The sequence below is a fragment of the Echinops telfairi genome, unplaced genomic scaffold (genome assembly GCF_000313985.2).
Source record: "Echinops telfairi isolate 266 unplaced genomic scaffold, ASM31398v2 ScPeMD7_3;HRSCAF=10, whole genome shotgun sequence".
Taxonomy (NCBI): Eukaryota; Metazoa; Chordata; class Mammalia; order Afrosoricida; family Tenrecidae; genus Echinops; species Echinops telfairi.
In genome coordinates this window covers 44,704,456-44,717,968 of record NW_022103899.1, presented here as the reverse complement: position 1 = coordinate 44,717,968, position 13,513 = coordinate 44,704,456, and the positions used below count along the sequence as shown (strand labels likewise).

At 50.6% G+C, this 13,513-nt stretch overlaps 2 protein-coding genes across 2 annotated transcripts in view; one reads left to right on the top strand and one right to left on the bottom strand.

The window, feature by feature from the left end:
- The window catches only part of PNKD (PNKD metallo-beta-lactamase domain containing), an 89,253-nt gene that overhangs the window by 61,571 nt on the left and 14,169 nt on the right, over positions 1–13,513 (bottom strand). The window lies entirely within an intron of this gene.
- The window catches only part of TMBIM1 (transmembrane BAX inhibitor motif containing 1), a 15,356-nt gene continuing 11,138 nt past the window's right edge, over positions 9,296–13,513 (top strand). Inside the window, exon 1 of the mRNA XM_013004304.3 lies at positions 9,296–9,365. The gene's annotated coding sequence lies outside the window, so the exon portion shown is untranslated. The remainder of the gene's footprint in view (positions 9,366–13,513) is intronic.

Here is a 13,513-nt window from a genome sequence, read left to right as displayed (position 1 = left end):
GTGAAGAAGTTTAAAAGTTACGGAAAGTTGTTTGCGGAGAAGTTAATAAAAAAGAAGTGAATGTGTTCATGGTAAGAAAGATTATAGTGTAAAAGGACATCAAGCTGATAGTTCCCCTGATAGCTCATGGAAAAGCGAAGAAAAACAAGGCCACTCCTGTTGGCCCCCTAAACTTTCCCCAGTTAGTCAAAGCTGCCTTTAACAAACTCCGACACACCCTCCTTCACCCCCACCCCTGCATCTACCAAACCCTGCCAAACCTTTTTTACTCTACATGGGCAAAAAACAAGGTATAGCAGTCGAGTCCTGGCTCAGCCCCTGGGGCCCGCTCTATCCCCTATAGCTTGTCTGTCTAAGCAACTAGATATGACAGTCAGAGGTGGCAACCCTGCCTCCGGGCCCTGGCGGCAGTTGCCACCCTCACTGAGAGAGCCCTGAAGTGAACCCGGGGAAAGCCTATCCCCACAGGCTGCAGGACCTCCTCTCACGCTGAGTCCCGTCTTTGCTGTCTCCAAGCCGCTTGCAGAAAATCTATTGTATGTTTATCGAAAACCCTAACATAACCCTGCGCCAGGCTCCCTCTTTAAACCCAGGAACCCTCTTGCCTCAGCTCCTAGACTCGCTGGCACTTAGTGGTCACTCCTGCCCCCAGGCAGTTGAGGAACTCACACTGCCGGGCCCAGACTCTTTGATCAACCGTATCCTAACCCAGATCTAACTTTGTTTGTTGATGGCAGTTCTGTCGTAAATGCCCAGGGGTCAAAGGCAGGCTGCGTATACTGTCCTCTCACTTGACCAAGTCTGGAAAGCTGCATGCTTCCCAATAAAAACTACTTCTCAAAAAGCGAAACTTGTTGCTCTCACTTGCGCTCTCCATCTAGCTAAAGGAAAAAACGGCTAATATATATTCTGATTCTTACTCTGTGTTCCTTAGAGCTCACTGTCATGCCACTATCTGGAAGGAGCAGGGATTTTCTGACTACCAAAGGGTCCCCCATAGTAAACGGTTAATTAATAGTTAATCTCTTACAGGCTCTTCAGCTGCCAGCAAAAGTAGTCATCATCCATTGCAAAAAACATCAAACTGATAACTCTCTTGTCTCCCTCCAAAGGCAGTTAACATCCTTAGCATGAGTCACCCTACAAAATCGCCAAGCTCTTAACTTATTAACAGCAGATAAAAGAGGAACATGCATGTTTCTAAATAAAGACTGTTGTTATATTAATGAATCAGGCATAGTTAAACAAAATGTTAAGGTACTCTGCACCATGGCCAATAAAATCAGGAAATGTCAATGGAGCACCACCAGCTTTTCATGGTTTCAAAATCGTGCCATGGCCTGGGTTATGCCCCTCATCGGGTCTCTGATAATAATCTGTGTACTTTTGCTTTTAGCTCTTTGTGTGTTTAGATTCTTGCAGGAATGGATGAAAGATATCTCCAACCTGACCTTCAATCAGTTCCTTCACCCTTGCAGTCCACTGCCGACCTGCCCGGCCCCCAAACCTTCCAACTCTTAATCCCCTTCTTTGCCCCATCTCAGCAGGAAGTAGTTAAGTCATAAGGCGTCTCCCCATTACCAATATTAAGAAGTTTGGAATGTTTGGGCCGGGTCTGAACTAGGCAGCCTCTGTTTGGACTAAGCTGAAGCAGGTCCAGGTCCTGCATGTGCTTCCCTACACATCCCAAAGGTCAGCAGCAGCCGGCACCAGATAAGATAACCAGTGAAACCAGATGTTCTGGGTTCAAAGAAAGCTGCGAGGAGGAGGAGGAGGAGGAGGAGGAGTTGGAGGAGGAGGAGTCGGAGGAGTCAAGCAATTCTCAGAGTTTCCAGACCCCATATGCTGATTGCTATAATTGCCATACATTTGTCACCACCCCTTTAAAAACCCTCGCCTCCAGCTGCTGAGCAGGACTTCCCTGATCTGTTGACCTGGGTCATGGAACCTTGTCTGGGAACTCTCCCTTCCCTTCCCGCCACCTCACCCCCACCCCCAATAAAGCTATTTCTGTTTCTGCTCTCCCTTGTCCTGTCAGTTATGTATGTCTTCCTCCCTGTTCCTCAGTTCCCCTTTACAGTAACCCACTATGCTACCAGGGGTAGGACAGGGAAGTTAACATGAATGGATGAGGGAAACCTCATTGAACTTCCTGGTTCCAGGGAAGGCCTGCTGTGGTCCTGAGGATGGAAGGCCAGCAGTCAGGGCCATCCTTACTCACCCGCAACTGGTAGGGCAGACACCCAGGAGGCGGAGAGGTGTGGCTTTGCCTGCTGAGGATCATAAAGCAGAGAGGGCAAAGAGTGAAGGGAGTGATGCCTACGGTTGGTGCCTAAGCTAGGGAGTGACGGTGAGGCTGGTTAAGGAGGGAACCGGAGGAAGAGGAAGGTGGTCAGACAAATAGATGGCTGATCTTGAGGGCAGAGTGGCTGGAGTCAGAGGCTGAGATGCCAGAGCTGGGAACATTGCCGGAGGGGGATGAGGGCATGGGGTGCTCGAAATGGAAATTATTGAGAGGGTGTGGTGATCGGTGACAGAGGCTCTAGGTAGTTATCTTGGGCAGGGAATATGATCAGAAGAAATTGATTTTCTTGGAGGCAAATGGAAAAGAAGCATGAAGACATCTTGGAGAGTGGAAGGTGGAGGCCCGGGATGTAGGAGTCCAGGGATCTGAGATGGATGGGCCTGGGAGGCCATAGTCCACTGTGGCCCTGTGAGGGCACAGGGCACTAGGCAGGTCCTAGTCAATCTTTCGCCTGAAACCACAGCTACAACGTGGCCGGCTGGCTGATCTTAGGGTACTGAGATCATAGGGACCCCACTGGTCTCCTTAACTCACACACAGTAAGAGGAACAGCCCTTGCTCAGTTCCCAGCACTCTCTCTGCTTCCGGGTCTGCCTTGTCCACCAGCTCCTCAGCCTTCCTTATACTCTTACCTAACCCACGTCCAGTTCCAGCCAGATGCAAGTCAATGGCCAAATGTCATCTCAACGTCTCTACAGAAATGTTTTCATCTGAGGCTTCACATCTCACGGGGTGGGTGGTGGGTGGGGGTGGGGTTAGGGGGTTGGGGAGGAGGGGGAAGGGAAGAGCAATATTGTTACACCCATTGATTGGTCCAGAGAGGCCCCAGCCCGGCCATGTAGTTTCTTTATAAAAGTGCTCATGAACAGGTTTATGAACAACAGGTGAATTTTTAGGTGGAAGCGGTCCACTACCTCGGAATTGCATCTCCTCTGTACACCTGCCCTTCCCACTACTTCAGAAGTCCAAACCAGCCAGTAGGCTAGTCGATTCTGTCCCATAGGGACCCGATATGCCAGAGTAGAATTTCTCATGGTTTCCAAAGCTTTAATCTCTAAGGAAACGGACTGTCAGTGCTTTCTCCCGTGGAGTTCTTTGGGTGAGCAGCAGAACTCTACCCACTGGGCAACTGGGGGGGTCTCCACCACCCTTCATCTCCTTAGAATTCTTTCCACTGGAGGAGAGCTTACAGCCTAAAGCACTTGGTTCAAAGAAGGTGTCTGTTTACAGCTCTGACTCCAGTTGGAGCCTTCCTGAAAATTCAGTCTCTGTCTGAGTTCTTGCTGATCCTTAACCAGCAAATTGAAAACCTTTGCCCTCAGGCAGATCAGGTTTGAAAGACATTTACCAAAAAAAAAAAAGAAAGCCATTTACAACATCCTCCCCGACCTCCCACCCAGGTTGGGCTGTCTTTGCCCTCTGGGAACTTCCGTTTATGGGTTAGTTAGGCCACAGGGGCTTGAGTTATGAGACTGATGAAATTAATCTTCAATCCATCATTTTGGGGGGACGACTTCCTTTGTTTATTCGGGGAGAAAGATAAGGCTTTCTATTCTCCTAAAGAGTCACAGACCCAGAAACCCACAGAGGTAGAACCAGAGAGGGTCCCTACGAGTCAGAACTGACTTGGTGGCAGTGCATTTGGTTTGGGTCCCTTGTTTTCCATGGTCTACGGGAGTGCAGGAAGCTAAGTACCAGCCTGCTACCTTCAAGGTCGGTGGTTCAAACTCACCAGACGCTCCTCAGGAGAAAGATGAGGCTGTCTGCTCCTGTAAAGATTTATAGTCTCAGAAACCGTATGGGGCAGTTTTACTCTGTCATATTGGGTCATTGTGCCAGGAAATTTGGAAGATAGTTATTTGGCCAACAGACTGGATGAGATCCATATTTGCACCCATTCCAAAGAAAGGTGACCCAACAGAATGCTCAAATTATAGGACAATACCATTAATATCACATGTACGTAACATGTTGCTGGAAATTATCCAGTAAGAGTTGCAGCAGTACGCTGTAGGGAGCTGCCAGAGGTTCAGGCTGGATTCAGAAGAGGAGAATCAGTGGGACAAGGGCTATCATTGCTGATGTCAGATGGATCTTGGCTGAAAGCAGAGAAAAGCAGGAAGATGTTTACTTGCATTTCATTGACTATGCAAAGGCATTTGATTGGGCAGACCTTTGCAAACTATGGATATTCTTGAGAAGAATGGAAATTGCGGAATACTTCGTTGTGCTCATTTGGAACTTGCTCATGGATCAAGAGGCAGTTGTGCGAACAGAACAAGGGCACACTGCATGGTTTAGAACCAGGGAGGGTTGTGTCCTCTCACCATACTTGTTCAACCTGTATGCTGAGTAGATCAGCAGAGAAGCTGGATTATATGAAGAAGAATGTGGCATCCAGATTGGAGGAAGGCTTATTAACAACTTGCGATATACAACTGCGCTTGCTGGAAGTGAAGAGGAATTGAAGCACTTATAGATGAAAACCAACGATTGTAGCCTTCAGTACAGATTACAATTCTATGTAAAGACAACTAAAGCCCTCATAATTATCATGATAAACAGAGAAAAGGTTGAAGTTGTCATGGATTTCATCTTGTTGGGATTCACGCTCAATGCTCATGGAAGCAGCAGTCAAGCGACCCACAGATGTGTGGCATTAGGTGAATCTGCTGTACCAGACCTCTTTAGATATTGAAAAGCAAGGATATTACTTTGAGGACGAAGGTGCGCCTGACCCAAGCTGGGCATTTTTCATTGCCTCGTATGCATGTGGACATGGAACGACAAAGACTAAAGAAGAGTCGATGCCTTTGAGTTGTGGTGCTGGAGAAGAATGCTGAACGTACTGTGGACTGCAGCAAGGACAAACGAATCTGTATTTGAAGAAGCAAGGACCGAGTGCTCCTCAGAGGTAAGGATGACAACACGTCTTACATGCTTTGGGCGTGTCAGGAGAGACCAGTCCCTGGAGAAGGACATCATGCTTGGTCAAGTGGAGGGACAGTGAAAAAGAGGAAGGCCCTCAGGAGATGGACTGACCCAGTGGCTGCATTCATGGGCTCGGGCATGGGAACAATTGTGAGGATGGTGCGGGACTGGGCAGTGTTTTGTGCTGTTGCGCACGGGGTTGCTATCAATGGTACTCGATGGTACCTAACAATGACAACGTGGGGTCACTGTGAGGTGGAGTTGTGAGTCACATGGCAGTGAATTATTTGGACACCATCCTGGTCTTCCTCATCTAGATTTGTCTTTGGTCCTTGTTTTGTTTAAGACTCACTAAAGGGCTCTTTATAAAATGTTTGGGCGCTTTCTCTCCCCCTAGGACCCAATTCAACAGACGCAAAAGGCCATTGTGCTAAGGTCTGAAGATGAAGATAGCGAGGTGTACTGGACCCAGGCTGGAAAATAACACGCCCAAGGGAAAGGCAGCTTCTCTGAGGAAGTTGGTGATAAAAAGCCAATGATTGGGTGGGCGGAGTGACACATTTAGATTAGACTTAATCAGACTCGCTGGAGGGGGTTGGGGCTGGGCTGGAGGAAAGAGGGAGGCGGAGAAAGTTCTCAGGATTCACAGCTCCAGTTTAGCGGTCCCTTCCCATTTCTGGGTTTACTCCAGGGGACCACAGCAGGAAGTCCTTCCCATCCCTTCCTGTCTCCTGTCGCCCCTCCCATAAATTACTAAACAACTTAATCCCTAAAATAAACTTGGGCCCGATCCCTCTCAGGTTCCCAGCAGCCTGCTGCCACTGGCGTGACTTGACTTGCCTTTCCTCCGGAACGGCATTGCCAGAAAAACCACAGGGCACCCAGTAATGTGCATTTCAGATATACGGGTCCTTTGTTTCTGTCTAAGGATTCTCAGATAGTGCGCGGGGCAATGGGATGCCTCAGTGTTGAGTTACCCAAGAAGCAAGAAAAGCACAAGGAAAGCACTAGGTTCCTCATGTGTTCACTACAGCAAAGATTCTGCTCCCCTCTCTGCCCGGCATCTGCCTTCCTCTCAACCCCAGAGCAGCACCTTCCTGCAGAATCAAAGCTACAATCCCTGACGGGGGCGGGGTCCCAGGAAGCACGGGTTTACTTGTATGTATCTATTCATCTGTCGTGGCCAGCATCACATGTTTTCACTACATCACTATACTGTTCAGCTCATGAATAAGCATGGGTAAACCCATGCTTACCTCCCTTGCTTATTGGCTGAGCTACCTCTGGGTTAGAGTGATTAGGGGAGTGAGCAAAAACTCACTGCCGTCGTCCAGTCAGCTCGGACTCATAGTCCAGGGCTCCCTGGTGGCTTAATAGAGGTTTCAAGTTGGGCTGCTAACCAGAAGGACAGCCAATCGAAACCGCCAGCCGCTGCCCTGGAGGAAGATGAGGCTTTCTACTCCCATAATGCGGTATAGTCTGGAGGACCAGCACCAGAATGAAGACAATGTTCTAAAACAGATTGTGGTGACGATTGTACGACTCTTCTTGATGGGATTGAACTATTGAATTGTATGATATGTGAATTACATGCCAATAAAACTGTTGGGGGAAAAAAAGTTACAGTCTTGGCAACTCACCAGGGCAGTTCTACCTTGTCCCTGTGAGTCAGAATTGACAATGGCAGTGAGTTTTTTAGGGGCGTTAGGCTCCCCCTCTAATATCCACCAGTCCTCTTAGGTAATTCTCACTTACTTTTTTTATCTAGCTAAATAAGCATATCTGTCTTTTTTAAGCATATCTGTATAGTGTGTGTGTGTGTGTGTGGGGAAGCAAATGTTTAATGTCGATGTTTATTAATCTGAAGTCTTTTCATTGATCTGAAACATGGGATCTAAGCCAATACTTGGTTTACTGGTCAGCACAGCAAATCAGCTTCCAGTTATGTCCCTCTTTCCTCTATCTCCTCCACAAACAGCTGGCCAGGAGAGCACCAGTGCCTGGGGGTGCACTGTGGGTCTGAATTGCTGTGTTTTATCCAGTCAGCCCCAGTTCACTCAAAAAGGAAGTGTCAACAAGCTGAGAAAGGCTTTGGTATTGGTGCCAACTGGTAGCTATTAGCATTAGATTTGATAAGCCCTCATGCCACTCATCTACCATAGCCTGGGGGGCAGGGAGATAACATGGACTTTGGAACCACAAGGAGCCCTGGTGGCATAAAGGTTACATGTCTGGCTGCTAACTGCAAAGGTCAGCAGTTTGAAATCAACAGCTGCCGCAAGGGAGAAAGAGGAGGCTTTCTACTCCCCGAAAGAGTTACAGTCCCTGAAACTCACAGGGGGCAGTTCTACTTTGTCCTATACGGTTTCTTTTTTTTTTTATTCTTTATTTTTTAAAATCATTTTATTAGGGGCTCATACAACTCTTATCACAATCCATACATACATCAATTGTGTAAAGCGCATTTGTACATTCATTGCCCTCATCATTCTCAAAACATTTCCTCTCCACTTACGCCCCCAGCATTAGGTCCTCATTTTTCCCCTCCCTCCCCGCTTCCTCCTCCCCCATGAGCCCTTGATAATCTATAAATTGTTATTTTGTCATATCTTGCCTATAGAGTTTCTATGAGTCGGTATCAATTGGTCTGGGGTTGGTTTAGTTTAGTTTGGCTCCCAAAGGAGCCCTGTCATACTGTGGTTAAGATGCCCAGCTACTAAGAAAAGAGGTCCGGGATTCAAACCCACCAGTTGTTCTGCCAGAGAAAGATGTGGCCATCTGCTTCTGTCAAGATTTACAACCTCGGAAACCCTATGGAGCAAGCCTATTGTCCATTAGGGTTTGTTAGATGTTGGAGACCCCGCTGGGTTTGGTGTTAGGGCACCACACAAACTAGGGAGAACTCAGTGACGTTTCAACCGTCAATTTCAAATTTCCAGGAGGAAATACCCTAGTTCTCAGTGGCAGAGACTCTAAGTAGCCCCCACCCCCCTCTATTTTTAGACCTGGGAAGTTTTAAATTTGAGACGTGCATTTAGTTTAAAAGCATAGACTTGGGAGGGATGCGCATCCCTGGGTTTATTTATAGTCATGAGAAAATGGAGAAGAATGGAAACGTCCTTTGTAGGTGTTGGCTTTCCTGAAGGAGAGCGTGGCTTTTGGATGGGCAACCTCGCAGCATTGACTCTGTGCATGTGCAGCAGATCTTAAACTCAAAACTCGTAGCCACGGACAGCGAGCCTGCAGAATAGGTGAGAAGGGCCCTGTGGATTTCAGAGACTGTACATCTTTGTTGGTGCAGAACGCGTCAACTTTCTTGAGGGGTGGCTGGTGGGTTTGAACCATCCACCTTGAGGTCAAGCCGCCAAACGCATAATCCGTTGGGCAGTGGCCACCGGGAGTTCTTGAAGAACATTTTGGAGTATGGAAAAAAAAAAAAGAAAAGAAAAGGTGACCAAAAATGTGTATGATAAAATAAGTGAAAAACAGCAGAGAGCAGAACACAAATTATGATTCCACTCTAAGAAACAATGACCTTGATAGACTTGTTTCGGTAAAGCGGTGACGACCCAAGTGCTTCCCCCTGGGAGCGATGAGCGTCTATTTTCTTACTTGCCTTCTGTGTGTTTTCTTTTTTAACATTTTATTAGGGGTTCATACAACTGTTATCCCAATCCATACACACATCAATTGTGTAAAGCGCATTTGTACATCGTTTCTCAAAACATTTTCTCTCCATTTAAACCCCCGACATTAGGTCCTCATTTTTCCCCTCCCTCCCCGCTCCCCCCTCCCTCATGGGCCCTTGATAGTTTATAAATGGGTATTCTGTGTGTTTTCTAAATTTCCATCAGTGACAATCATATTGTCTTTAAGTTTAAAAAGAAAAGAAACCAACACTATTACTAAGTGGGAGCCGCGTACGGAGAACCCGGGGCGGAACCAGGCTGCACCCCAGCACCCGCAGGCGGCGCCCCGAGGCCCCGCCCAGGGGGCGTTCCCGCGCTCGGCCGGCGGGGCGGGACAGGGCGCGTAGCCGGGGCAAGTCTAGCGCAGCCCAGTCCCAGCCCAGCAGGTCTCGCAACTCCCGGACCTCGGAGATCCGGACGCACGGTCGGGCGCGGCCCAGGCAAGCCAGGGGCAGGGAGTTGGGTGGCGCTGGGCCGGGCCCCCCAAACTTTCTCGGAGGGTGCGAATCGCTCCGGGAGTTAGCCGGGCCGCGGTGGCCCGTGGCGCCCAGGGCGGAATGGGACGGACTCTCCCCTCCCGTTGGGAGTTTCGCTTTCTCTGCGCCCCTCGGGCGCGTGACGCTTCTTTGGCCCTGGGCGCGGGGGCCGGTTGTGAGGTGCTTGTCGTGTGGGGACCGGGGTCTGAGGAGGCCCTCGGGTCCCCTTCTTTCTGATCCGAGTGCCCAGAGCGTTGCAGGGCGTGTCCACGTGCCGGCCCCGGAGTGGTCAGCTGTGTGTGGGAAGAGGATTTTTACAGGCCTCAGCTGGGGGGAGGCGGCCCAGAGCCGACTTCGGTGGCGGCCGGCTGGCCTGGGGTAAACAGATGGATGAATATTCGAGTAGGGGAAGCCAGGGGACATCCCAAGCCGTTGGGCGTGGGTTAGAGGCCGCCCCTGGCACCGTAACTGTGCTCAGAGCCTGCCCTGCTTCCAGCCGGTGCCCAAGCTAGCCCGGAAAGTTCCTGGGGAAATGCGCTCTCCGGGGGTCTCAGCGGCTGGTGGGATGTGAAAGCTTGCAGAGCAGCCTGGGGGTGGGGGAGCCGGGAAAGGTGGGAGGAAGTGGAGGAAGGCTGCCCGGGTGCTATGCCCTGAGCTTGTGGGCCCGGGAGCCCTTCTTACTTGTGAGGTTCCTGTCCCCTCACAAGCCCTTGTAGCTGCGATGCTATCCAAAGGGTGTGAGAATCGTGTTTGGGGGGTAGATGGGGCTTCGGAGGGCAGGTAGGACTGGGGGTCAGGGTCAGGGCCGGAGCCATAGAAGGTCCCTCAGGTGTCCAGTTCTCTGGGGCTCTGAAATATTCATCTCATTGGTGAGCTTTGGTTTCAAAGCTGGCACCTTTGGCCTGGCTGGTGGTGCCAGTGGAGCCAGGTGCTTCTTGGGCTGCTTGGTCTTGGGCAAAAGGTGAAAGGTGCTCTCCACCTGCCTGATCTATTTCCCTGTCTCCAGCCGAAAGGTCCCAGAGCCCCTGTGTATAGCTGTGGAAGAAGTGGTGGGGGCCACACAGTCAAGGGCCCTGGCTTCCTCTGTGTTCTTGGGCCATGAGTTCAGGGCCTGACTTGTAAACGCCGGCATGTAGGAGAGATAATGATAGGTTATGTAGGGAGAGTCTCCTGTCATGAGCTGGGGTAATGACACCTCCTTCCCCTCTCCCCCATGTGGACCTCAGCTGGAAGCTGTCCACATCACGGCACTGCCTTTCCCAAGCCTTCTCGTCCGGCCTTTCAGAAAGCAGAAGACAGAGAAGGGGCACATGTATGTGAGGGGCCAGAGACTGGGCGCTCACACAGCTCACTGGGAAGAATCCTGCTGCTGCCACGGCAGGCAGCAGATTGTTAGTCATGTGACACGGGCTGTCTCCACGTGTTCTGCCAAGAAGGCTGTAGAGGGATGGCTTTGACACTCTTCCTACCTTATAATGCTGAGATTCTCAGCCAAACACCTGGGTGGGCCTTGTTAGGAAGCAGGAATGATATCCCTATGAACTGTCACAGAGCTGGTTCCTAGTATGCACCCCACACATTGGTTATGGAGGAGAAGAAGGAGTTCTTCCTCCGGTCTGCATGAGATTTGTGTCTCCCACCACAGAGGTTATGTCGGAGAGGCTGGCATGTTCCCATAGTTGGGCATGCATGCCTCCCAGCCCTTGGCCAGTGGAGGTACACAGTAGCAGCTTTGTATGTTGGGCTGCCAACTATGAGGTCAGCAATTCGAAACCGCCAGCCACACCATGAGAGAACGATGAGCCTTTCTACTCCTGTAAAGAGTTATAGTCTTGGAAACCCACAGGGGCACTTCTACCTTGTCCTATCGAGTTGGAATCCACTGGATGGCAGCGAGTTGAGCCTGGGGCTTTTACTGAATGTGGCAGCTCTGAGGGGCAGTGGGTAAGAACAGAGGTTTTAAGGTATGAAAAGTCAAGACAGGAATCTATCTGAAACAAAGGGGGCTTGGATCAACATCCCAGGGGGATATGAATAGGTAGGTGCGCCTTGATCAAGGTGTTCCAGGATCAAGGAAGTCTAAAGGGATGCTTGGCTGAACAGCTGGTCAGGTTACTGGCTTTAGGACTTTGCAGAGGTTTAAGAGGTATGCCTGTGCCAAGCAGCTTACCAAGAAGGGGATGTGGGTTGTTGCAACATTGTTCTAAAGACCCATCTGTTTCCAGAGCTCATTCATTGACACGGGGCGGGGGTAGGGCAAGGTTCCTTAAACACGGTTAAAACATGGGAAATGCCTAGGTAGATTATTCTAGTGCTCTTTTCTTTGATTCCAGGTATACTAGCCCCTCTCCCTCTCCCTCGTGGGCTGATTCAACATTCACTCCCACATGGGGGAGAGGAGGTTCAGCGCACTCTTTGTCTGGGCTCCCACAGCAGTTTCTGGCTGAGTGAGACCTTGAACTTGGGTCTCTTGGCTGCCTGTCTCTTACCCTTTCCTTTCTACCATCTCATGCTGTTTATCTGCAGCCTATGGTAAGTGTACACTCAGGAGGAAGCAGTCTTGGGTGTCAGGGCATCATGGGGCCAGTGTGGCATTGATGGAAAATGATGAAATGACCATAGGCGGCCAGGAGAACAGACACATCTTGGAAGTAGTACCGCCGGAGGGCTCCTTAGAATTGAGGGTGGTGAGACTATGTCCACTGTACTTTGGACGTCTGGTCAGGAGGAGGGCATCATGTGTGGTGAAGCGGAGGGTCATAGAAAGAGAGAAAGACCCTCGGAGGCGGGATTGACACAGTGGCTGCAGACCGTGAGGGTGGTGCAGGGCTGGGCAGGTTTCCTGTTGTGCACAGGGTCGCATGACTTGCAAACAGCTTGATAGCACCCAATGACAACCAAGGAGGAGAGGAACCCTGGGCCCTGGTTAAATAGTGGCTGGCTGCGAACCTCCAGCCACAGCCCCTAGGGAGAAAGAGGAGGCAGTCGGTTCGTGAAGGTGCTTGCTGTCTGGTGCTATTGTTGGTTCCGACTCATGGCAACCCCATGGACTGCAGAACGGAGCACTGCCTGCTCCTGCGCCATCTGCACAACGGTTCTCAGGTTTGAGCCCATCGGTGCAGCCGCCGCGTCCATCCATCTTGTTTGGAGGTCCTCCTCCTCTTCGATGCCCCACTACGTTAGCAAGCATGATGCCCTCAAGGGACTGGTCAACATGTCCAAATCCTTGGAAATCCTGTGGGGCAGTTCTTCTCTGTCCAAGGGGGTTGCTAAGAGTTGGAAGGCCCTTGTGGCAATGGAGCCTGGGAGGAGAGATTGGGGTCGTTCCCAGAGCGGGCCTCTGAAGGTCCCTCTGGCCCAGCACCGACCCATCAGCAGGCTCCCCGTTGGACTCTCTAGGATACCTGTGCCCCACTCCAAGTCAGAGATGGCTGGGGTTGCAATGGACTCTGGGCTTTCTGTTCAGGGGGCTCATTTTACAGGTAAGCAAACTGAGTCAGGGGCCTGCCTGCCTCACACAGTGACCACAGTACAAGACCCTGGGCCCTGCCTCTGAAGCTGGGCCTCAGCTAAGAACTGACTTTCTATTAGGGAAGAGAGCTTAGTATGGGATGCACCTCTGCTCCAAGCTGATCTTTACAACCTTCCCGCCTTGCCCAGCAGCTGGCCTCTCCACACAGGGGCCCCAGAGGCTTCTGTGCCAGCTGCCCAGCTGTAAAAGGAGAGGGCATGAACTGGAAAAACCAGGCTGCAGATCTGGGGTTCAAATCCCTTCTCTTCTGTTAGCCGGCTGTGACCTTAACGTGTGGCCTCTGAATTTCTGTTTTCTCATCTGTAGCATGGGGGTGATAACACCCAGGACACAGAGCTGGTAGTCATGAGGACTAGATGCGCCTCAGACCTCTAGTTTAAGATTGATGCTTTAGGTCCGGCTCACCCAGGGGCGCCTTGGAAGAAAGACCTGGGGATTGGCTTCGGAGGTCACAGCCTTGAAAACACTACGAAGCACACCTGAGGGGTTGCCTTGAGAGACAGTGGGCCAGGAACAATACTGGGACCCCCTTTCCTCCCTCCTCTCCTCCCTTCCACCATTCTCCATCATCTCCCACTGC